The sequence below is a fragment of the Temnothorax longispinosus genome, chromosome 3 (assembly GCF_030848805.1).
Source record: "Temnothorax longispinosus isolate EJ_2023e chromosome 3, Tlon_JGU_v1, whole genome shotgun sequence".
NCBI classification, from domain to species: domain Eukaryota; kingdom Metazoa; phylum Arthropoda; class Insecta; order Hymenoptera; family Formicidae; genus Temnothorax; species Temnothorax longispinosus.
The window spans coordinates 23,924,633-23,948,995 of record NC_092360.1 but is presented as its reverse complement, the minus strand read 5'-3'; the positions used below and the strand labels follow the sequence as shown (position 1 = coordinate 23,948,995).

General features: G+C 39.6%; 2 protein-coding genes and 1 long non-coding RNA gene across 7 annotated transcripts in view; 2 read left to right on the top strand and 1 right to left on the bottom strand.

The window, feature by feature from the left end:
- Positions 1 to 24,363, bottom strand: part of LOC139810695 (uncharacterized) — a 163,103-nt gene that overhangs the window by 62,387 nt on the left and 76,353 nt on the right. The window lies entirely within an intron of this gene.
- Scalloped (TEA domain transcription factor 1 homolog scalloped) overlaps positions 1 to 24,363 on the top strand; it is a 166,016-nt gene that overhangs the window by 68,971 nt on the left and 72,682 nt on the right. The gene's annotated exons all lie outside the window — the stretch shown is intronic.
- On the top strand, positions 6,557 to 24,309 carry LOC139810697 (uncharacterized). The gene is made up of 2 exons (XR_011731464.1): positions 6,557 to 8,167; positions 20,540 to 24,309. It is a non-coding gene; the product is annotated as an uncharacterized lncRNA (long non-coding RNA).

The window sequence follows — 24,363 nt, the reverse complement described above, 5'->3', positions numbered from 1 at the left end:
TTGTCGGCGGTACTCGCCGCGCGTGCTTGTTCGCTTCGGCAACGACACGATAAGCCTTGTTGTGAAACACACTGGGAACAGGTAAATTGATCCGTCGAACGTATCGACGTACGCCATTATGTCGCCGTGTGCGTTTATAACGTGTGTTACAACGCGAATGCAGAAGCGTAAGAATACTACGGTCTGATGAACAAGACCGACGGCTTGAAGCGTTCCTAGATTTTATTTTCCAGATTAATTAAGAGATAATCTAATAATTTTACGTCTGGGAAAAATATTATTAATTTAACGTTTGATGGACTTGACGAACGTATAATGCCATCAGTCAAGTATATATATAATAGTCTTTTTTCTAGTTGTATTACGAATCCCCGAAATATAAACTCTTAATTTACAGATTATAAGAAAGAATTTATTTTTCTTACAAAAGAACATATTTTTCTCAGAATTTAAGATTAATTCTATATCTACGTTATGATTTGTAAAAATTACATTTTTTTTTACGAACTGATCTACGACATATTTGAAGTTCGTCGGTATTCGGGATGTGGGAAAAAGCCAGGTAAGCCCGAGCATCGCCCGAACAACGCGACCTTCCGCGCCCATTGAAGTTAAATACACCCATGGATGCACCATGTGGAGTAGAATAGAGCGCGACGTTACAATAGCGAGGCAGTGCAGCGAGGCTTGTGTCGCGCAAAAACGTGGGATCCGTTATTTAAACGAGGCACGGTAAAACCGATTTTCCACGGTATAGTTTTAACTTCGTGAGCGGCGACGGCGGCGGCATCGGCATCAGCGATTGTGCAAAATCCCATCTCGTACACCATGTATATGTATCGGGAATACGTATATTACTCGGTGTGTAATATGTACAGGGAGAGCCGGGCCTCGAGGTGTATCGAGGTCGACCGGTTCTCCAGCAGCCGTCAGTCGTTAAGGGACATTGCGACACACGTGAGCGCGTGGTTGTTGTCCCTCTCATCTCTCTCTTTCTCTCCCCCATCCTCTTCTCTTTCTCTTTTTCTTGCCACCGCGAGAATGAGAGAACTTTAGGAATTACAAATAAATCGTTATTTAGCCACGTACATTGCACCAGGCAATCATATCCCTCTTCATCTCAATGTATATATTCATTATTTCGATGCTGTACACATACACTGTTAAATATTAAAAGAAATTTAAACCTTTTATTATAAGTTGACATTTTGTTATTTTTAACTATCATGTCGAAATATATTATTTTAACTTTAATTTAACACTAGGGATTTAACGTTGTAGTAGTCTCTAGTCTTCAATATACTATATCGATAAACTTGATACACTTGTAATATGTATATCACATTGAGAAACTAGAATTTTTGGTATGTCAAAACCGTGGAAACATCAGACGTTGCTGTTTTTGAAATTTTCCTTCTATCTAAATCGTACGAGACCCCGCGCGACGCTGCAGTTTATTTCACGTCAATAGCGATTATTACAGTAGGTTATTTTTAAGTCCTGGAATATTGGATCGTTGTTTCATAGAAAACGATGCGATGCGATGGACGACTGATGCCGTTATAGTTTATTGCACATCGCCACGTGGCGAAACGTCTTCGTCGTACATCTTTCAGTGGTGCGCGAATGAAGATGAAACCGGAGTAAATGAGCGCGGGCGGATATTTTTCTTGGCGGCGGTTCCCAATTTTATGTCCAGCCTGACGACGCCTCTGATTAACCTTTGCTTCTCTTCCGTCTACTCGAAACGATGCCGAGCTCCGAGACCGGCAGCGTTATTTGTACGGCGTTAAACCGTATTTACCTCCGGTACTTTTCGTCGTAAAACCTAAAAGCCTACCTATTTGCGTAAAGTCGTTTTAGATTTACGGATGAGAGAGGGGAAAAAAGCGAAGGAACGCGCGCGCAATCCCGAGTTTGTGACTCGATACTTTTCTTGGCGCGTTTACGACCAAGATTCTGATCGTAAAACGCGGAAAAGTGCTCGCAATGATCGGCCGATACACGCGCGATTGATTTATTACATTGCGTGGCGATGTAATAAATTATCGGTCGTACAAAAAATGAAAAATATGGAGGAATGGCGCGGACGGCGTAGTCGAGATACAATAAATTACTAAAAGCTATATTACGATGATGATCTACGCTTTTGTAGTGCGGATTAAGCGAGACAATTAAGCGCCTTCCATCGAAGGGTAAGAGAACGCTGTTGATTCTAAGAGAAAATAAAAATTTAATTGAAAAACCTCAAGCGTGCGCGACTAGAAAAATCGAAATAGGTATAATATATAACGTGAGAATTATCTCTCTTCCCCATTCATGGATCATTCTTATATAAATTCGTAAAATACCTATGCCATTATAAGGGCAAGTTCTCTTTCGTTCGGAGCACAACGAGGGGCGTCTACGACATATTGAATTAACATACACGCGCCATTAGCATATATCTTTTAACATTCGAAGCGGTTTTTTGTCAAGAAAATTTTTGCAGTACTGACAATAATTTCGAGCCGAAATCAGCGCACCGACTGAAGGCTTAGACTTGATTACAAAGCGAAATAAATACAAATCAATATCATAAAACATCACATGTATAACAGAAAAAAACCTAGTCAAAACTAAATAAAAACAAACAGAATAGAATTCAGTTACGTGGAAGTCTCTCGATAATCGGTAAATAATCATTACGAAGATCTAATGTTTCCTCTTGTAGGTTGATGCTATTATTTTGCTTTTTGACGTAGAACATTTCAGAGATACTCTTTTAATATAAGATTTCTCAATATCCAAGACTTTTATATTATCTCAGCCAAATTGATGACCATTTAATCTATGTTGAAAAGAAATCGAGTACTTAGTCTTTAATATTTTTGCTGAATTGACTACGATGCTCCTCGAATCGAGTTCTAAGTTGTCTACTATGGTCTGTCCAACATAAGAAGCAACACAATCCCGACAACAAATTTTATGCACAACGTTGCTACGAGTATCATGAGACAATTTATCTTTGTGTGGTTTCATCAGGTGGTTAAGTTTATTTAAACCAATATGAAGTTTGAAAGTTGAATTTCTTAATATTGTTACAAAAGCGTTCCGAAATTCCATCGATATAAGGAATATGACGAAAAACCGAAAATTATCATTATCTGAAACAATATGACCATCCATAGCATTAAATCTTTACTGCTTATCTATCAATTGCTTCAATTGTCTAATCTAGACAAATAAGAGAGAGACAAAGAGATTTATCTCCTCTTTGAGAGTCACGACTTATCGTGATCCTTTCTCCAATAGGGGTCCATTACAAAAAGAAAAAAAAAAACGTTTCCATTGTAATAAGAGCTGATTCATTATTTGACAATTTTTGTGCGCTATTGCCTTTTTTAATCTCTATTATCTCTATTATCAGGAGAAAGAATTTACAGATAAAAAAAGGACGTTTATCCCGAAAGGTCCGAGACATTTCTACAGATAGTTTCGAGCAAGCTGCTGCGTATTGTAATTACGGCCGACGGGCGTTCCGATACAACAGATACGCAGATACGCAGATTGGAAATGCATATGACTATTTAACGGTTTCCCCAGCACAAACTAGGTACATTGATATCACAGTCGGCTGAACGTTGTGAGGTAATTAACCTCGGAGTGCCCCCGGGGATGCCGCGAAGCCACTCACGTCGTTAACAGCCGCAAATAATTAATTGTTAATTAAATAATTATCAGTTACCGGCAAATCGATTATTAACAATCGACGAATTGTGCATGTAGCGATGTTGCGGGCAGATGCTTAGAAAACACGTAAATCGATCAACGATAATGTACATCGTCGACCGAAGGCTCGCCGATCTGTAAGCGCATTATATATAGTTGCCGGCGTACCTAATGCGTACACGATGCAATATTTAATATTGGGAACATTGAAAAAATAATACATGATATATGATATATTGAGTTGAAACCCACATATAATAAACAATAAATTTTAGAGAACAAGGGAATATATATATATATATATATATATATATATATCTCCCCTTATCTATATATATATCCTTAATTACTAGATTCCATTGACAAATCGGCAATAAAAAATTGCGATTAACGGTAATTAACGGAAAATCACAAATTAATATAAATTATGTAATCGCTTATATATATATATATATATATATATATATATATATATAATCGCAATTTTTTTTATTGCCGATTTGTCAATGGAATCTAGTAATTAAGGATTTTTAATTTCTCTTCGTGTTTTATTTTTGCAGTTAAAAAAGTTACTAATTTTATCCGAATGTGTACTAAATTAGAGCTGCAGACGAACCAATCAATGGCGAAACAATACCGCTGTCATCTCTGATTATCAGTGATTTACCGCGACGCGGCAAAAAGCGGTGCGATCAACTGTCGGCGGAAACATTGTGACGGGGCACGGAGATGCGGAGCGTGATGAAAGCTGCTTAAAGATCTCGGTACGATTGGCATTTGATTCGCGCTCGCACGCGGACGGCGCGGCGGCGGCGCGCATACACGCAGGGTTCCCCCCTTGGAAAATCCGGTCGAACCGGACGGCGCGGCGCGGCGCGGCGCGCGGCGTCGGAACCGTACGAGAATGACCACGTTGGTGCGACGTTCTCTCCCATCGAGATCAAAGGCGAGGCGAATCTCGACAAAGAAACCATTCGCGAACTCGAAGAGAAGCGGCGAATAACGCGCGGGGTAAAGAAGGGCAACGGCATTGGTGGTAGTAGCAACGACGGGGGGAAGTCAGGGAAGAGGGGTGACGATTCTTCGTCCACTCCGCCGGCTGAGAAATCACGCGAAGGTGTATACCGACGATCGTTAGAACGATCGTCGCGAGGCCTCCTCGGGAGGACGACAAAAAGGGCTGGTCGTTTGTTTGTCGCGATTCTTAATGGCCGTCTTCGGACGAGTTCGTAATTGGCGCGTTTGCACACGCTCTTTGTACGCCGTCGTCTCTCTTTCTCCTTTTCTTTACCTCTTCTCTCTCTTTTTGTTCTCTCTCTCCCTCGCTCTTTCTTTCTGTCGTCCTTTTGCAGCCCGTCGTTTTCCGCCTTCGTTCGCCGTCGCACTTGTCCTTCCTCTTCAACGGGACGTCGGCGTCTCGTTCCTTTTTCCGTCGTCGCGATTCTTGTGCCACCCGCTTCGTATGTTTCCTCGAGCATCGCGTCGTGTTGTATCGCGTCGCCTTCTCTTACTGTCGTTCCCCTCCGTTTACTCAGCCGTTTATTCTTCGCGATTCGTAAAGGAGATGCGGCCACGTTTCGCTGAAACCGCTCTTTGTCGCGACTGCACTGTGATGGTTTTCCGACGCCTCGCGGTCTGACTACGTTCGTCCCTTTCCACTCGTGCTCGCTAATTCAGCCATTACTCCTACGTCCCAAACTTGTATGGACACATGCGTTTGCCTATTTTGCTAAACGTTTTCATTTCAAACATAATTCACTAATTTATATCAAATGTCAGTTGTTCTTTGAAAAATTGGGCCATTTATAAACAAAATTTTATAAATGGTGCAATCTCTCTTTTGGCATTTCCCTCAAATTTATTGTTTTCGAAGGTTAGTATCTTAGAGAGGGACAAATTTTAATGCTAATCCTAATATTATTCTTATCCCATTTGAAGTTTTCAATTTATTTATTCATATTTATAATATCAATGATTTCTGATTGTGCCATCCATTCCCTTATCCCGTATTTGATTTTAGAAGATATTTGAATTTTCTCAACGCACGTTCTCTACATCGGAAGATCGTTTTTCCGCGCGCGCGTAACGCACTCGCGCGCAAGCAATAATGCGTAACTCGTGTTGTCACCAACACGCCATGAGCGAACGACGAACGGGGGAGCCTCGCATTTATACGGCAAGTTATACGGCTACCGCGTAGCATAACTTTTCACTCCGGGACACGTTCGCCGACTACGTGGCGAACCCCGGCGAGCTATTGCCGGTCAGCCAGGCGAGTCCTCGGCGAAATTGGCGATGGTGGAGGATTAATCGAGCTCGCACAATAAACGATTCTCCTGCTCGTCGTTGCGTTCCGACTGAGTCGACGTAGTGCGTTGCATCGCATCCGGAGCTCGTCCCCTCAAAGAGGAGCGAGATTTGTCGCTCGCTTGTCGAGACAAAGGTCCCTTCGCATCATCCTTTGCGAAATAATCACCCCGATAAAAGGTATGCGACTCGATGTCCTTTGAATCGATCAATGAATAATTTCGTGTAGGTATAAATGCGCATAGATTGAAAAATAATTCAGACAAAGGGATAGATAGAAAATATCAGAGGAGACTATTGTTTCGTAAAACTATTATACGTGATTTGTGAATAATACTATATAGGCTTTTTTTATCTTACGATAGTTATCTTTTTTCTCATTTATATTAAACTATGATCTGTAGGGCTTTCTCTGGAAAAAAAAATACAACCTGCTTTAATAACATATAATTAAATTTCATCTAAATTTTTAAGGATATAAATGACAGTATATGTAAATATGTAAGTAAAAATCACAGAAGACGGACGTATTATAGGATAAGTGTTTATATGCGACATATATTTATATTACGAGCCACCAAAGATGATTCTAACGATGCGTAATCCGATTTCTTCCGAGATCGTTAAAGTCGGGATTAATCGTGAAGGGGTTAATCAATGGTGTGTTCACCGAATGTGCGCCTGGAATTAGCGACGTCCTTGATTGTGCTGCCCCCCAGACAAGCGCCATTACCTCTGCTTTGCGGTTTTAGCGGTTTCGCAATGAGTACGAGATCCTTTTACGCGAGGATCTCGCGGTTTACTTCCTCATTGCGCGGTGAATCAACGTCTCATCAAAGTTGCGCTCGCGTATTTTTTTTCCAGCATCCAACAGCAAAACAATTCCATCGTTATTTTCCAATATTTCACATGGACTAGAATTACCTTTCAGTAATAAATCCTTGAATGGGTTTGAAGTAAATAATTTTTTAATGTCAGTTATTGCGGGAAGTTAAGTTATTTGTCGTACGTATTAATTCAATTTTCAATAGTCACTTGAAATGGTTAAAAAAAACAATTTTGTCAATTTACTTAATCACAGTTAAATGAAATAATTAATAGTTATTAAATTATATTGTTAATAGTTTACGCAATATAATATAGCTTTTTTAACATTATTGTTGACAAAGGTTCGCGCAAATCTTCTTTTGCACGTCTGGAACATCCTAGGTCACAGTTGATCGCGAATATCGCCGTAAGCAGTTGCAATAGTATAGTACTCATCAAACGAATAGATACTTATGCATACACACCAAAGTGGCTCTACGCCAAACGCGCGCGGCATAAATTCTTGCCGGAATTTCTGTACACCGATAGCCTTTTCCGCGCTTCGCTCCAACGAGGCGGATCTCTTTCCGCGTATATGAATCATCGTTACATCGCCAACGTGGGCCCGGTGCATCGCGATTCGCGAGTCGCGCGCGCGTTTCCCTCGTCACTCGGCGAGGTCCGGGAGACTGCTCGAAAATCCAAGCCTGACTCGCTGCGCTAGAAAGGAAAAGGACGAATTATCCTGTCGGAAGAGCCACCGCAGCTCTTTGTGCGAGAGAACAGCTCCATCGCGTCGTCTCGCTCGAGCGGGCACCGCGCCGCGCCGCGCCGGACCTTCGCTTTTTCCTCCTCGCCTGCTTGTGCCTCCGTCGCGTCGCGTCGCCGCCACCTGCGAGCGCGGCTTAATGAATCGTAACCGCATTACCGTGTTGCGCAACCACGCATGCATTACCATAATGTCCCGCGGTGACTAAGAACCTCCATCCTCCATCTCGTGCATCTGCGATATTAACGTGTCCCGGCGCAGTCTGTCCGTGTCTTCGGGCACAAATGGACGAACCGGCAGGGACGAATGGTGACTTGCCGAGACCTGAATTTTTTGCATTTCTTTCTTAGCGAGGAGAAATCTCTTCGTGCGAAGAGATATATAATATTCGTGACAATATAATACACACACGTCCTATTATCATTTTACAATAAGTCATTGATAAAAGTGAAGAGTGCATGAGAATGAGATTCAAGAGTATGCCGATTTTTTTCTCTGCATAATTGTTTTGACATGACAAAACAGGCGCCTTCAATCTTGTTTCTAGAATCACAAAAAAGATTTTACGATAAGGTAACTGGATTTTGATTAACTACGTATTTAGTAAGTGTTTTATCTATTTGTATTTTTCGAAAGATGGAAAACGCAAGTTGTACGATTGTCATTCTTTCTGAATCTTTCAAGACTCATATACGGCACAAACGAATTGAAAAATTCTTCCGAGAAAAATTGTTTTGTGTGCTCCGTGACAGCTGGAAGTCTGCAGCTTCATTATTTTCCACATATTGATATCCGGATGCGATAATAGCCGTGCGTGTTTACGGGTATCCTGCGTATCATCGATTATTTCCGCGTTGTACGCGCGATATTTACTTGCCATCCCACGTGCGGCTCGAGCGTAAGAGTAATGCGTGTGCACACAACGCTATTAGGCACGGAAAGAATTCGGCGTGTACGAATAAAGACCGGGATAATTAGTATAGCGCGGGGTTTCGCGCATCGCAGATCGAATGACGGAACATTAAATTCCGAGTATGGTCTTTGCGAATCCAACACTACTCGGTACACCGTATAACGTACCTCACACCGCACCGCCATGAATTAACCATCTCGCTCGCGTGCATCTATTGCGTTTGTCTAATCCTGAACGGATGGGTCTTGTTTCCGGAATGTATTACTTTCAATTTTTTTGGCTTACAGATGACAGAGTATCTATTTGATATACGTAGGACTTTGTTATAATAATAAATTTAGACATAATGGTATATCATATAATATATACCATTCATTACCGTATATGAAATGCTGTTTTGAGAGAAGTTCAAAACTAGCGTGAATAATTGCACGATGGACATTAAAAGACGTTAAAATCATTACTATTATGTTAAAATTTCATATTATTTCTATTTTTCAAACACATTGCATATCTGTAAAAAAAAAGTCATATGGGGCTAGATCCGCGGTGTGACTTTTTTTATTTCCAAAGATAAAGGAAACATTGAAAGAAACGCACTTTGATGACGTCAATGACATTAATTGTAAGAGTAACATACGAAACGGCAGCTCTGAAGGCCATTTCACAACAACAGCAGTTCTAAAACTGCTTTGAAGGGTGGATAAGGCGCTGGCATCGATATATGTAGCTTCCCAAGGGGATTACTTTGAAGGGGACCACAGTGATAAATCAGCAATAAGGTATATAGCAATTGTACCGTGATGACGAGCTCGCGAACCTTATTGTCAGACCTCGTTTAAGAAGATGGAAGCTATGGGCTGTCAAATGCCACATATAGTATAACGACATACGCAATACATACTTTTGCTTTTCTTAATAGTTATTAACCACCATTATGTCCATGGCGGATCGATACCTATTTAAAATAACCTTCGCGAGCAGGCGACAATGCGACTATTTATAACGGGATACGATCGTATCCGATCTGGAATTATCCGTGAGAGGGCCGGAAATCTCCCCTTTTCGCTCGTCGAAAACGACGTGCACGAAAACAAGAGTTTCGCTGGGTTTAATGGAGACTCGCGACGAGTTTCGCGGGGTATAAGTGGAGACGAGTGAGACAAGCGAGGAACGAAGAGACTGAAATATTAATAGATCTCTGTCCTGGCTAATTTACCGCTTCCGTTTAAACCGAGGTAGCAGCCAGTATAGATACTAGGAGACCTCACCGGAGTCGTTGTCCGCGCGCGTCCTCTGATTAATGTAATTTGATTAAGCTTTAGTTACTTATTTTGGAAAGAAACGAAAGAAGTAGCTCGTTACAAATATACGAGCCAATAAATCGTCCTTGATTTCTAATAGAAGACCTGAAATAGAATTTGGTTCTACATTTAGATATGATCAAATCAGATGTATCTCCTTCTACTGTTCGAGGACAGACCTTGGCACGAAATTCAAATTTATCACGCGGATATGATGTAGCACTCAAGTATTAAGTAAAAACGAGCTGTCCGATAGAGTATATCTTTCAGCATTTCGGTAGAAAAAGTGAAAGATATGAGACGGAAAATGTAGATATCAAAATTTTGCGCCCTTAGCGCACGTAACGCAAAATTAGTTAGAATCCGCGTTAAAATTTACTCCCGGCCGGTTGCAATAATTTTATCAGAGAGTGAATGAAATTTGATTTAGTCGCAACTGCATCAAGTCGCGTTTAGTTACGGTAGAATAAATTTTCTTTAGTTACGCGATTAAAGATTAAAATGTGCTAAATTGTATTCAACGCTATTGGTATGTATATTTTATTTGTATCCGTTTGGGTGAACACGGATACAAATAACGCCGCGCGTAATTCAGTTATTACGCGGAGAAAATGCGAATGTGTTATCACGTGGAGCTTAAATAACCACGAATGATATACAGGAAGGAAAAACGAATCACATCGTCCCGTTCGGACGCGTTGCCGGTAATTGCGCGTCGCATTATTCAAACGATCCGCGTGCGTACGATCGCGGTGTGTTTACACGCGTTTGCGCACACGCATTTACGAAACGACGCGACGAGCGTGGGTGCATTATGGGCCGTGAGTAATGCGCCTGCATTGGCGTGGGCAACTGCGGACCGTTTCGCAGAACTCGCGTTTGTTTACGCGCGTTTTGCATTTTTCAATCGTGCATTAATGCTATTACAAATTGATGCGTTATCATCTCACAGAGCAATTGAATGCTATTATTTTGTAAGCTGTGAGGGTTAAGGTTTTTGTACGACAAGCGACAAGCTTTACACGGAGAAAATTTTATAGTAAATATTACTATGGTGTCGCACTAGCTGCGGACCATCAAAACGCACAAGTTTAAATGCTATAGTTTTATAGTAAAATTACTATGTCCATAGCATTTTCATATATCTGTAAAATTACATATCTGTAAAAAAAACCTCAGTTTCGAGGAAATTTGTTTCAGTTACTTTTACAAATCGTAAGAAGTTTGCCTAAATTCTGACTTTTGAATTAATGAAAAAGATTACCGTATTATCTCTTATCATGAAAAATATCATATGTTGGTTGATATTGACTGAATAAAAAAGAGGAGGAATATTTTTCAATTTCTGCGTAGAGGGAAAAATTCCAGTCAAATTTGCTAAATGAACGGTCACGGGTTGCCGAATCAACATTTAATTACGCGACTCAGTTATTTCGTTCTCTGGTGTAACGAGAATTTTTCCGTTCCTGCTTCGGTGCGCTCCGGCAAAATGTAATAAATCGTTTGAGTAATAAAATATTTATCCGTCGGCCGGTTTTACGTCTCTACTGAAAACATCTTTTTTCTCGATTTATAGCACGAGCGTCATCGATCGGGTCGCTTTTTAAGCGGAATAAAGCTCTGGCGTAAATTGTCGTAAATTTATCGTTAATTGGACTGACTTTCAGAAAAAAAGGACACAAATTACAAATACAAATTTCACCGGAAAAATTTTCATTTTATTAAATAAATTAGCTACCTACATTTATTAATGGCATATTCATCAGCATATTCAATGCTGAAGCTATTTTATCATATACATTGGTATTAGAACAACATATAAATTCGTTCATTGAATTTCCTAATATATATATTTCGATATATATATTATATATATGACGAAATATATTCTACTATATTATAACATTTTTTTAAGCCCTACGATCTTTAATTTCAGAAGATTTTATGAGCCCCGAAACTTGCCGTCCAGCCTTCATTCGCGATCGTTCCCGACCGAATGATTCGAACGCCCGTAGAAATCTGACGGTGTAATTGGCGGATAATTCTCGAGAGACTGCTACTCGGGATGCCGGGCGCGTTTGTGCTTACTCGGCAAAATTCGTCACGCGGGTCACCCTCGTTGCCGCGCCGCCCGGCGATACGTTTGCGTCACCCGGTACTCTTCTCTCGTACGCACGAGAGATGGAGAGAGAGAAACAGAGAGCCCAGCCAACGGACAAACCGCAGGGATGCGCGCGGTCCAGCAACCATCTCCTCTCTCTCCCGCCCGCTCGCCCTTCGCGGGCGCTCATATCCTTCCATATCCACTAACTGAATTAACCGGTCGCAACGGTGTACCGTTGCACGACGTACGGCGCGGCGCGACGCGGCGCGCGCGGACATTCACGCATATTGCGCCGACCGATCCGCACGAACTGCACATATCCTCTCTGCATATGAACGCCGTGTGTCGGCCCGACCCTCCGGCCGCAATATATTACCGCGCGCGATGTCTCGTGCAATTTACGTACGATTATGCAGATGCGCCCGAGAGTGCGCCCACGTACGCTTCTGCGGCACGGGAGGACGCGAGACGAGAAGGAAGAAGGGTTGGGTTCGCTCAGTTGCGGTCGCATCTGTCAGATCGCCGTTTTTCGATCGCGATCTGTCTTGACAAACGCCTGGTGCTTTGCAAGCATGTTGCAAGTTTTCCAAATACTTACTTCCACGGAAAAATTCCCTTCTTATTAATAGTAGAGAAATCTTTATTACATTTTTATTAACAGCAAATTGAGAATTATATCGTCAGTAAGTGAAAAGAATTCAGCTTTGGTGTACTTTATTCGACTCAACTGGCCAACTTTATTAAATAGAACGCTACGTTTCGACCTCGGGTTAAAGTACACCAAAGCTGAATTTTTATTAACCCCTTGGTTGTTAGGCGAAAAAAAATCTTGTGGGCTACACAAAAATGCTTATGACAAAAGTAAACTTTAAAATTATTTAAAAAGTGCTTTTTTTATGGAGGTTTTTTTGAGTCGCTGCATTTAAATCTGAAGTCAAAATTTCTAAATTTAAAAAATGGTGGAAAGATTTATAAAATTTCTTATCTATAAATTAATTTTTTATGCAAACTAAGCGATATTTTAAATTTTTTAGTCGTCATATTAAATCTGTCATTTAAAATTGACAAATTTTAATTTTAAAAATAGAATTAGCGGCTCCAAAAACCCTTGAAAACTTTTTATGCAATTTGAACCATATTTTGAATTTTTTGCTCATTACATTGAATTTGCCATTTTGAATTCTTCAATTTTTATTTTGTATTTGAAATCAGCGCGGTTTTAAAAACTTTTAAATATACACTTTTATGCAAATCGAACAATTTTTTGCATTTTCGGTCCGCCATTTTAAATTTCGCAATTTTGATTTCAGATTTTAATTCAGCAACCTTAAAAACATAAAGAAGATATAGGGCCCTGTTCTAATTGCTCCGTTCTCCGTTAAAAGTACCTTTTCTTAAATGTGCGGTTTTTCCGTTATAAACAGTTCTGATGGCCAGTTTTTTTGTGGATATTTCCGTCATTGACAGTCAAGGGGTTAATAAGACTTATTTAATTGTTCTACTATATAAATAAAATAATTTTATATTATATAAAAATATAGGAACGTAACTTTGACAAAAAAGGGATTGAAGAATTATAATGCTGTAATAATATAGCGCGCGCGTGTAAATGAGAAGATGGTCGCATAATCGATTTTATGGTTTTCTCGCTCTCTTCAGCTTCTTCTTGAGAAGCACGTCGCATTGACAGGCAACCGAAACGACTCGCGGAGAATCGGAGTGACTCGATTGGCCCATTAATCCTGCACTCGCTGTTTATCAGATGGGGATATTAACGCCGCGAGTTCGAGCCTTATGCATTGTGAGCCGAAGCGTGTTGCAAAACATGCATATGGTTTAATTAAAAATTCTACAAAATTTGCGCAAACAGTTTCCTTAAATGCAACGCTAATGTTTTATTCCACAAGTTAGACGGTTTTGCGGTTATTTTTTATCGCAGAAACCCCTTGAGGGAGTAAACGTAAAGTACATTCTTGTATCAAGAACGATGTAATAACAGACATTTTAACAATATTTTTATATCAATTATGGTATAAGCTTGATATCGTCTCCTATCTTTTCTCTTTTGAACGAGGTTTGTGCGTGTGATCATTCGCCGAGTTTGGTCTGCGCGAAAGAGCGGGTCGACGAACCTGCGAGAGTCACTCTCGCAGGCCGAGCACAGAAACGACATTTCCGGCGGCGCGCGAACATAGTTTTTTTTCTTCTCGCTCGAAGACGTGTTTGACTGTATAAACTCCGATGGCTAACCAATCGGGTCACGTTGTGTCGGCCTATGTCTGTGGGGAAACCGGCCGTGCGACGACGGTGTAATTGCCTCTTTAAAGTTAAACCGACTTGTAGCACGCTGTTCCGTCTTCGCCGTTCGCGCCTCCTCCAAACACTCGCAGACATTCCGCAGACCGCAAAGCGGATTTCTCCGCGATTCTTTTTTAAGCATATGCGCGCGTCGCAACAAATGGATTCCGTTCGTGAAAAATAATGAATTAAATCGCGAAACAATAAAAGTTGTATCGTAATTCAGTAACAGCAGTACGCATTGAGGTCGTTTTAAATTACAAATGATATTAGCGGTAATTTTGTGAATAAATGATACGTATTTGCGCGCAAGTTATTCAAAGCATTCATTGTCTTTAAAAGTCGAGAATTAGCAGAGTGTAGGTAACGGATGTCGAACAATTTATTTCTAATCTTTTTTTAATTAGTTAGATAATTTAATTACGTAAATGTCTCTGCATTTTTTATGAATAGTCTTGAATCTTCCGTCAATTAAACTTGACATTCAAAGTTTTGGACATTTCGACGACAAATACAACGTTGTTAGCCCTAGTATTCGTCCTGCGATAATGCATTCTCCATCTAGCAGGACCCTCGTTTTAGATCGCACATCACCGGCTGCGATACGGTATACGTATTAATGCGTATTTTGCGATAACAGGAAGAGCGGGTGGCGGAGGGGAAAATACGAGCGGGCAGATATAGCGGGGCCCTCCCGGTATGTACACGTGTAACCGTGCGGCCCATTAATCCGCGCGTGTCGCATTGATCTATCATTGTCCTGCAGCCCGCGGGTGATATACACATCTGAGGTTGATACATAATAGATCGCGAACGCTGCCCGGTACGACGACGCAAATAGCGGCTACGCGAATGTGGAATATACCTGTGTACACACACACACGTTCTCGAATGCATGGCGTCTGCCACGTGCACACACGACCGCGCGTTATACATATAAAAGTCCAGTAACCCAGTTCTTGTCTTCACCTCCTTGATAACACGCGCGCGGCGTCCGATTGTGCCGCACGAATGTGCACAGTGCCGTAGTGCCGGGTCGGGTGCACTGGTTTGCACAGTTAGTGGATCGCGCGAGTAAAAGTAGAAGGAAATATCCTCAGCGGAAGAGCGAAAGTGTCCCGGGATAAAAACGTGACGCAAAAGTATCCGTTTAAGCAATCTCTCTTTTGCTTTTGCTATGAAACACTCTTGAATCCCTGGATCTTTCAAGTGTTCCATGAAACATGTTGGAAACTAGATATATAGAATTTGAGTCGTACCTAATTTAATTTGTTGATAGTTTCTTAATAAGATTTTTTTATGTGTCGCACCACTTGGTATTTTCTTACTTAGTAAAAGTGCGTAATGCTTTCACGCGCTATCATCTGAGCTATCATTTGAATATCATTTAAATCACTTAATTGTGATACAAAACCAAACTGTCGTTAGATTTTTGGTAGTATTATTTAATAATATTATATTATTTATTTTTATATAATATACGTATTATTTTTTACATTTATATTAGTATTATTATATTTATTTTAGTACTATTTATTAATTATTAATATAATTAGTATATTATTTATTTTACATAATTATTTAATAGATACACACCTATTTTTTTGTTTAAAGTTTAAAGCAATAGTAAAATAAATACGTTTTAGAATCCCGAATTTTATTTTTGAAATTAGAATGTGCTCAAACTACTGAGAGAGATCGGTAAGATAAACTAAAAGAAAATCAGATCCTTGTGAAGCAAGGACTACCTTATACATTATGCAGGAGGAATGGTTCCTGCTTTACGCGATCTTGTTTCTCTTTTGGAGTGTCTCTTGGCGATTCGAATTTCTCGTCCGGAAATTAAGCCACGTTTAGTTCACATTGTATAATCTAAGTGTCGTTATGCAATTTAATTCATCAAGTATTAACATTATACCCGCGCGCGAATAGATCTGCGCTTCGCGGGCAGCGGATGCTGTTTATATCGAGATTTTTTTGTGAGTCTCAACGGCTGCTGCACGACCTACGCGGATTTCATCTCGATAAAATCTTCCGTCTGGTAACACTCGGTATTATACGCACGAGCGTGTAACAGTAACAAACCGTGCAGTGTCGCGCTCGCTTCTGTCGATTTCTATTCTATATGTTTCTCCGCCACTTTGCCGCGCATAAAGCGACTATATCAGGCGTGTGTACACCTGTGTGTGTGTGTGTGTGTGTGTGTGTATGCGGTTACCTCGCTCACAGAAACTAGCGGTTTGCGGCGTCGCGACCAGTTCTTGAATGAGGCTGCGAGTGGACTTGGGCACCGTTCGTAAAATCTGAATCCGCACGCGTGTACGAGTCTCATTTTGGATTAAGGCATAATCGAATTAATGGATTAAGGCAAAATCGTCATCTTCATTCTTTTTGAGATCACCAGAGATCTTAAGAACAATTGTCTAAAGAAAATACATTAGAAACAAGTAATGAGATCTTTATTTTTTATTCTATTTAATAGTCGCTTAGAAACGACGCTAAAAGAGTTTTTAATTATATTTTACTGCATATCAAAATAAACTGTCTCTTAAACTATATTTGCATATTGTCAATGAAAAAAAAAAGCGAGAAGAATTTGACGGACGGAAAAAGGGCTCCAGGACTTCAGAAGTTGAAGCATCCTCGACTTTGAGATGCAAAATTCTCTAAGCAAATAGGTAAACATCGAGAAAATAGACGCAATGCGTTGAAAGCTTCTTATTCATAGATCATTATGCAGATCACAAGGATGCATTATACAAATGTATTCCTCGATGCATTCAAAGCTGATTTTTTCCTCACGGAAATTTAAATAAAAATAATTTAACGTAGTAAGAAATTTCTTTCAGAAGGTATTTGAATTTCACGAAGAATTTGACATTTGACATACTTATATATCATCCAGGTTTTCATCGCGTTATCGTCTATCAAATAATTCGCTATTGCATATAAAATTGTTAAACTTAGCAGCATAACATTTATTTAGCATGATTATTAATTTTAATTTTAATTTTAATTAATTCGACAGTGAAACTAGTGAATGTCGAAATTTTCGAGAGGGTAAAAGCGAGAGAGAAAGAAAGAGAAAAAGGGTAAAGCTCGTTTGTGCCATGCTTTTCGAACTCGGGAGGTCTAAACCGCGCCCTTGGTTTTAATGGCAAGCGAACTTTCCTACTCCCCGAGTTTGAAGTTCCAAGTAACTCGATTAATGGATACTCGGTTTGCCCGGGATTACTCGCGGCCGTGTAATTGAGTCTAATTCACACCGTGGCGCACCCGTGACTAATGATAAGGCAAGCATACCTGAAATTTAGTTTGTCGGACTCGGACGCTCTTCCCCTTTTTTTCCCCTCTTTTTCTTTTTATTCATCCCTCGTTAATCTGTTGCTCGCGCGCGTTGCGATTAAGTATGCCGATACTTTTTCCTTCGACACTTTGGAGGGTCTTTGAAATGAAATGATTTTCGTCGCGCGTACGCGAATTAGGTGCATGAATTTTCGCGGAACAGTTTGTTCGCTTTTCCGCCGACGAGGATTGCAGTCGGCCTGAGCGATTGCGAGATACATCATTGCCGGTAAAGGGGAATGAGATGTTAACATATTTTTCTGTATCGCGTTAACAAAATTCGTGAAAAAATACACGTGTTCTTGTGCATACAAAAATAAAAAATTGTTTGTTACAATTGTTACATTTCATACATTAAATCAATAAATAAAAAATGGGTGCCTATATTTATGTGAAACATTTTTTCGTCAAATCATGCTTCTGTGTCTTTTGAACGCGTGAATTTATACGTAAATAATGAGTTGATATATTGGGATCGTGATTTATTCTCATTTTTATAGTAACATTGAACATGAATGAATGTGCTTGTCATTATTAATTTTTCGCACAATTTTTTACCTATTTTTATTTTATTTATAAAGAATACTAGATACATAATCATTTTTAATATATAAGAAACGATTTTTCGTAAAATCCTATAAGGTACTTCTGTGTCTTTTGAATGTATGAGTTTACGTAAACGAATTAATTTATTGGGATCTTGATTTATTCTGACTCGTAGATGTATTTTTAGTAACATTGAACACATATGAATGTGCTTGTCACTATTCAACTTTTCACAAATATTTTTTTCGGTATTTCTGTTTTATTCGTAAAGAATATGAGATTGATATATAGATATATTATAATACAATTGTCGACATAAGATACGTTGCGATGTAAAAGATGAAAATTGATAATATTATCTATAATATAATATCTTCGACTGGATCATTAACGAGAAAGGAAGGATCGCTAAACGAACGATATAGATGAAGTTTCGGTGCGTTGAAGATAATATCGGTTTTCGCATGAAATATAGATACGGATTATTATTCATCTTTCTTATACGTCACTTCTCATATATACGAAATACGTGCACTCGCCTCGAATATTACACCCTCTGCATGCGGTCGACGTTACTGAATATCTTTCGCTTCCAACTATTGCACGTTTACAACGAAACTTTCAGGACGTTAGAAGTCTAAAATTACTCTGCCATTCTGCGGGATCTATTACCGTGCCGTAAACATTCCGTTATATTACGTACCGCAGATACGTGACATACGATTTTTCACGACAATGCACACACGGCCGTGGCCAAAAATATGGGACGCGTTTAAATAAATTGCGATACGTCAAAACAGCCTGCGTGCTGCGGAGAGAGGCCACGGCTTACAGTCAATTTTATTTATATGCAGAAAGAACGGGATATATGAGTCAAATATGAGTCAAGTGCTAGATATAAGATTCTCGGTTACAAGAGGAACGATTCTTTCTTTTCTGCGTTACATACGTTGAAAATGTATCGCGTCATTGTGCACCGTTTCCCACTCGAGAAATTTTCAAAAGGAATAAACGTATATATGAGGCGCAGGCGTTGCACGGCCGGATGTCGCGTATTAAGACGAATTAGCGTCATTTATTTAGAGAGAAAAACCAGAAGGATAATAGCCGGGCATATGGCATAACGAGTAGCGTAATAATAAGGCCTGGTCATTATCCAGTCCCTAGACAATCTCCCGCGGGCGAGCCCTCCGTCCGTCGACCCATCTAAGGGCTATCTTTAAACTTTCGCGATCTCCGCCGAACCTTGTAATCACGCGCGTATCTTCCTTCAGTCATTCTGGTATACGCTATATCTCCGGTAGAGTATTGTCTGAAAACACGCCGCCAGTTAATTTTTGCACAGTCGAATTCATTTTGTTTCAATGTTACGGCGACTAATGTATTTTCAAACTGTTGCGAGTCTGCTGTTTTTGCAATGTTCCCCAACATCTAATTATAAAATAAGCGGACGTGTAATTATTTATAACGTTATGACATTCTCTATTAGAATCATTAATTTAAATTAAGAAAGGAGGATATTAAAAATAAGCCACTTTCATTGACGGAACCTTAACTAATCATTGGAAACTGTTTGTGTGCGCGCGCGCGCGCGCGTGTGTGTGTGTGTTTCTGAAAAGTGTGAAAATAGAAACAGAAAATAACAATTATTTGCCCATCAGGTCCGAAGAGAGTTGTGAAAATCGGGATTTATTATCGGTTGTTGAAGAAAATCATATAAAGTGGTTTTTAAGCTCTGTATCTTTGACATATCTTTAAAATAAAATTAATTGCACATTTTGTGTTGAAAGGTGAGTATTAGTAAATACAGAGAAGTTTGTTTTCTTGGTTTACACAATGTTGATGTGTTTTGTACATGCAGAGGGATCCGAAAGGAAAAAAGGGTTATTTATCATTACCTCCCTCAGTTCCGCGACGTTTACGACCGTTTTACTTGTCGTATGTCTTCCCTACTTTACGGGCATATCTTATACATGTACAATATATTAATGCTGTAGAATCTTCTGAATGATGGAGCAAGAACCGTGGTTGATTATCGTATATAGTTTATTGTAAACAGTTAATAAAAGTATGTCTCGTCACCATATTCTCAACGCAAATGGCACAATGCTACGATGTTACTACGCTTGTTCTGATGACTTTGACCAATTCAAAACATCATATTTTATTGACTATCAAGAGTACGGTCTCAAAATTCAACAATGTAACTGCATTCTTCTCCAAGTTAGGCTATACGTTCATGAAAAACAAATACTTTTGTTATGTTCTTATTGATAAATCTAAACTTGGCTTATCTAGCATAACTGGTCATACGTGTACTTGCAAAGTAGCCTTGCTGTTTTCACATTGCGATGATTCTTTGTTATTTTAGATTTGTTCGTTTGATCAACTATCTATTAAAGCTTCTGCAGAATACTTGAATGATTATTTTACAGACGAAATCTACCAAAGTTCTGACGACAACGATGAATATAAATAAAACAAAGGAGAATAAGACAATGAAGAAGAGGAGAAAATAGAAAGGAATAACTAGAAAAGAAGAGGAACGGAAAGCTAAAAGAAGAGACTGCGCGCGGGCGTACACGCACGCACGCGCGCGCAAACATGCGACCAAATTCCCTCGCATCCTTATTCGTCGTTCTGAGTTCGGTTAAGAAGGGAAAAACGCATATTTTTCATAATCTACATACCTGTACAACACATATATTATGTAAACCAAAAGATAAAATTCTCTACATTTACTACTCATAAATTTTCAACACATAAATGTGCACGTGATTTTATTTTAAAGACGTATCAAGAGTACACAAAATTTAAGAAGCACTTCATATAACTGTTTTAATAATAAATCTCGATAATAAATTTTGATTTTTGTAACTTTCTCCAAGTCTGGTGAACAAATAATTGTTATTTTCTATTTCTAGAAAATCATTGGAAACAGTTTCCGATGATTAATTAAGGTTTCGCTAATAGGTGAAAAATGACCTATTTTTAACATTCTCCTTTCTTTATACACGTAGATGAGATTTGAGAAAGAAATATGTTAATTAAATATATAATATACGCAATGATTCAATAAACGTTCAATGTATAAATGTTTAATAAGACTTGAAAATCTGACTGTTCGTACGCAACGATCCTTATAAATTACGGGACTTTATGAAACGACGCGGTTAATGAGCTCGTTAAGACCGGGACATTATTAATTTCGAACAGCACCGGGGCAAGTCGCGCAAGCCACAAAGACAAGACACAGAAATTCCCGCGGCGCGATCGCACTCGACAATAATTTCTCACGGACGTGCACGGATCGCCGCTGCGTATGCATTATTTGGTACAACGGTCGACCTACGCACTACTCTTTTGCCACCCGATATATACGAGCCATTGTCTCGGGACCCGTTATGGCTGTGCGATGTTGAAATTACGGGCGGATCCTTAGCGTTGCTGCGCGCACGATGCCCCTTTCAAGAGGGCCCGGTATTATTTGCTAATACCCACGAACCACCGCGCCAGCAATCATCAGCGCGTAATTAAAAATGAAACATGGAAAATCCAAGCAACGCCATTCCGTTCGCGGCGTTCGCGAAATTCTCGTTATTTAGCGCATTTTCGAACAGTACGATTCACTCGTATGTGAGTTAATTACCGGTGCAACAATCCTGCCAGGAAATTAGCTTGTCATCGTAAATTATGGTGGAGCGTAGATAAAGTTTGCATGCAAACTGAACGGCGCAGGATGTGGTAAAAACGGCAGGAAGAGCAGTTTGCAAATTGGAATTTTTAGAAGCGCGCCCGCCGCGCCTTATCTAATTTGGTATATTTACACACAATTTATATATCGTTATATATCACGCGTCTGTGAAACGTAAGTCATTATCGGTCTTTTCAGCGAAAAGATCGATTTTTAAAATCCGCAAAATGTTTTTGGCGTTGAATTTGATTTATGCGAGATTTTTGTTTCACATTTTTACATGCGGAAAAATAACGCGGCGCGCCGTGCGATATATCTATGGATGTACACCGCACGTGTGTAGTGAGAACGTGGTCGCCACACGCGTGCAGCAGCGAATGGGTAACAATTGCAGATGTTGTGTGATTCACGTGCCTCGCGTCATTAACGGCTGCTGCACAACAATGCAATGCACGACAACTGTCCGCAAATAGATATCGGTGTATCGTATCTAAAATCGTGTCTAAAATCATATACACACATATTACGCGCGAAAAAGTTTTTACTGTGCAGATTATATAAAAATTCTACAGTTTGTTGTCACAAAATGAGAACACTGTGAAACGTGGATTACATGAAAAAATAATATAGAGTCCTCCGAATCAGGCTTACAATTAGACTAATATAAAAGATTAGTGTGAAAAAATTAAAAGTGAATTAAAAGTGAATGCGATGACCGCACAGAAGAGTATTAGAATACATGATTCGCTGTGGGGTGCATTAGTATACATAATACTTTAACTTTAGAAACGGATTTTTAATCTGTAAAGCCAATAAAAAAATAAGTTTGTTTTAAAAAAGTCACGTTTGATCGGTAAAACAGACGATTTAAGGCTATAGTATATATAGTGTAAAGCGAACGCGATTCGATACATATATATTTATATTTTGTTTACCTTGACATCTGAACATTATTGTGATCTTGAATCATAAATCCTGTTAAGATGAGGTGTACGATGAGCAATGTTCAATTAGATAGACTGATAGACATAGAGGAGTCACACGTGAAGAGATTGGAGTCATTTACATAATATCACGTTTCATTTTTACGTGTACGTGCACGAATATATATCGCGATGCCCTCGCTTCATTTAATCCGATGGCAGTTACGAGATTAGCGCTTCACGAGGAGGGACGGACGAGTCCTCATCGATGCATAAGTGAAATATGAAACGTTACAAGGCTTTACACAGTCGATTCATTAAGGATAATGCATTACGTACGCGGCACCGTGGCGGAGCAGCACATTACCGACATTTCTATGCAGAGAGAAAGGTATCGCCGTCGACATAAATCTCGGCGCAAAGCACATGCATAAGCATGTATCCGCGCGCGCATAATCGCGTGGCGCGCAAGAAAGCACTCTCCACGCCTTTCTTCCTCGGGTTCTCTCTTTCCGCCTTTAACGATCGTGGACGTCGACCGCGTGTCGTGCAAAACGCGATGTGTAATAGCAGCGTGTTTCAGCACATCCGCCTGGATATTCCATAAACAATATTCAACTTCGAGCGGCCGCCCGGGTCCCGAGGTAGTAGAAGCCCGTGAAATTGATTTCATCATCCGGTGGCGTTTTAACCAATCATTTAGGACAGAATAGAAGGTAGAAATATGAGATGTCCGTTGTGAGATATTATGAGGCATCTAATTTTTTTACCATAATTTAGGGATTTGCGTGAAATCAAAAGAACGCTTTGCATTTATTCGTACCTGAAGTTTAATTTCTTTGAATGTTTATAATCTGAAAACTACGTCAATGTCTTGACATATTTGTTAAAGAGAAATTAATTCTAATCTGGAGAGAAAGAATCTACCCGTGCGAGAAAATGCGAAGCGCACGGAACATTCTATAAATAAATAAATATATATGTATATATAAATAAAATATATATATATATATATACATACATATATATATATATCTGTACGTATATCTGTATATCCAGAGATAAGGTACTGCAAGCTAAACGTAGAAGTTTACGAATCCCTTTGCGTCGGCAGATAGTACCGTGTTGTACTTGAAATCCGAAGTTTCGGGATGCTCGCTGCATCTGTTTCACAGTTTCTACTAGTCAGGATATTCGCATGACAGAATTTAACGTCGCGAGCGACGCAACGGCGGCCGCTGTTTATCTTTCCGGAGCAAAATTGCGTTCTACCGAGAATATATATATTTCGGTTCGTCCGCGGTTCTTTGTGGAGAGAACGTACTAATCGTGCATTAATTAACGAGCGCGTTAACTGAGAGATTCGGCATGAGCAAATAGGAATACAGGGCCGCTTCTCTCAGCTAGTTTATAATCTAAACACGCGGCAGTGGGAATAATTATAAGACGTGACGTATCGCAATTAAAATTACGAATAATAATACAGAAATTATTTATTTCAGTAAAACGTGTGTAATACAACAAAAATGTAGCATCTATTTGTAATTACCCAAAATAAATAAATTAGTGTCTACTATAATGAAACGAATATTGCAGTTTAATTAATGTTAATTTAATGTCAGCTAAAACGACTCACAAAAGT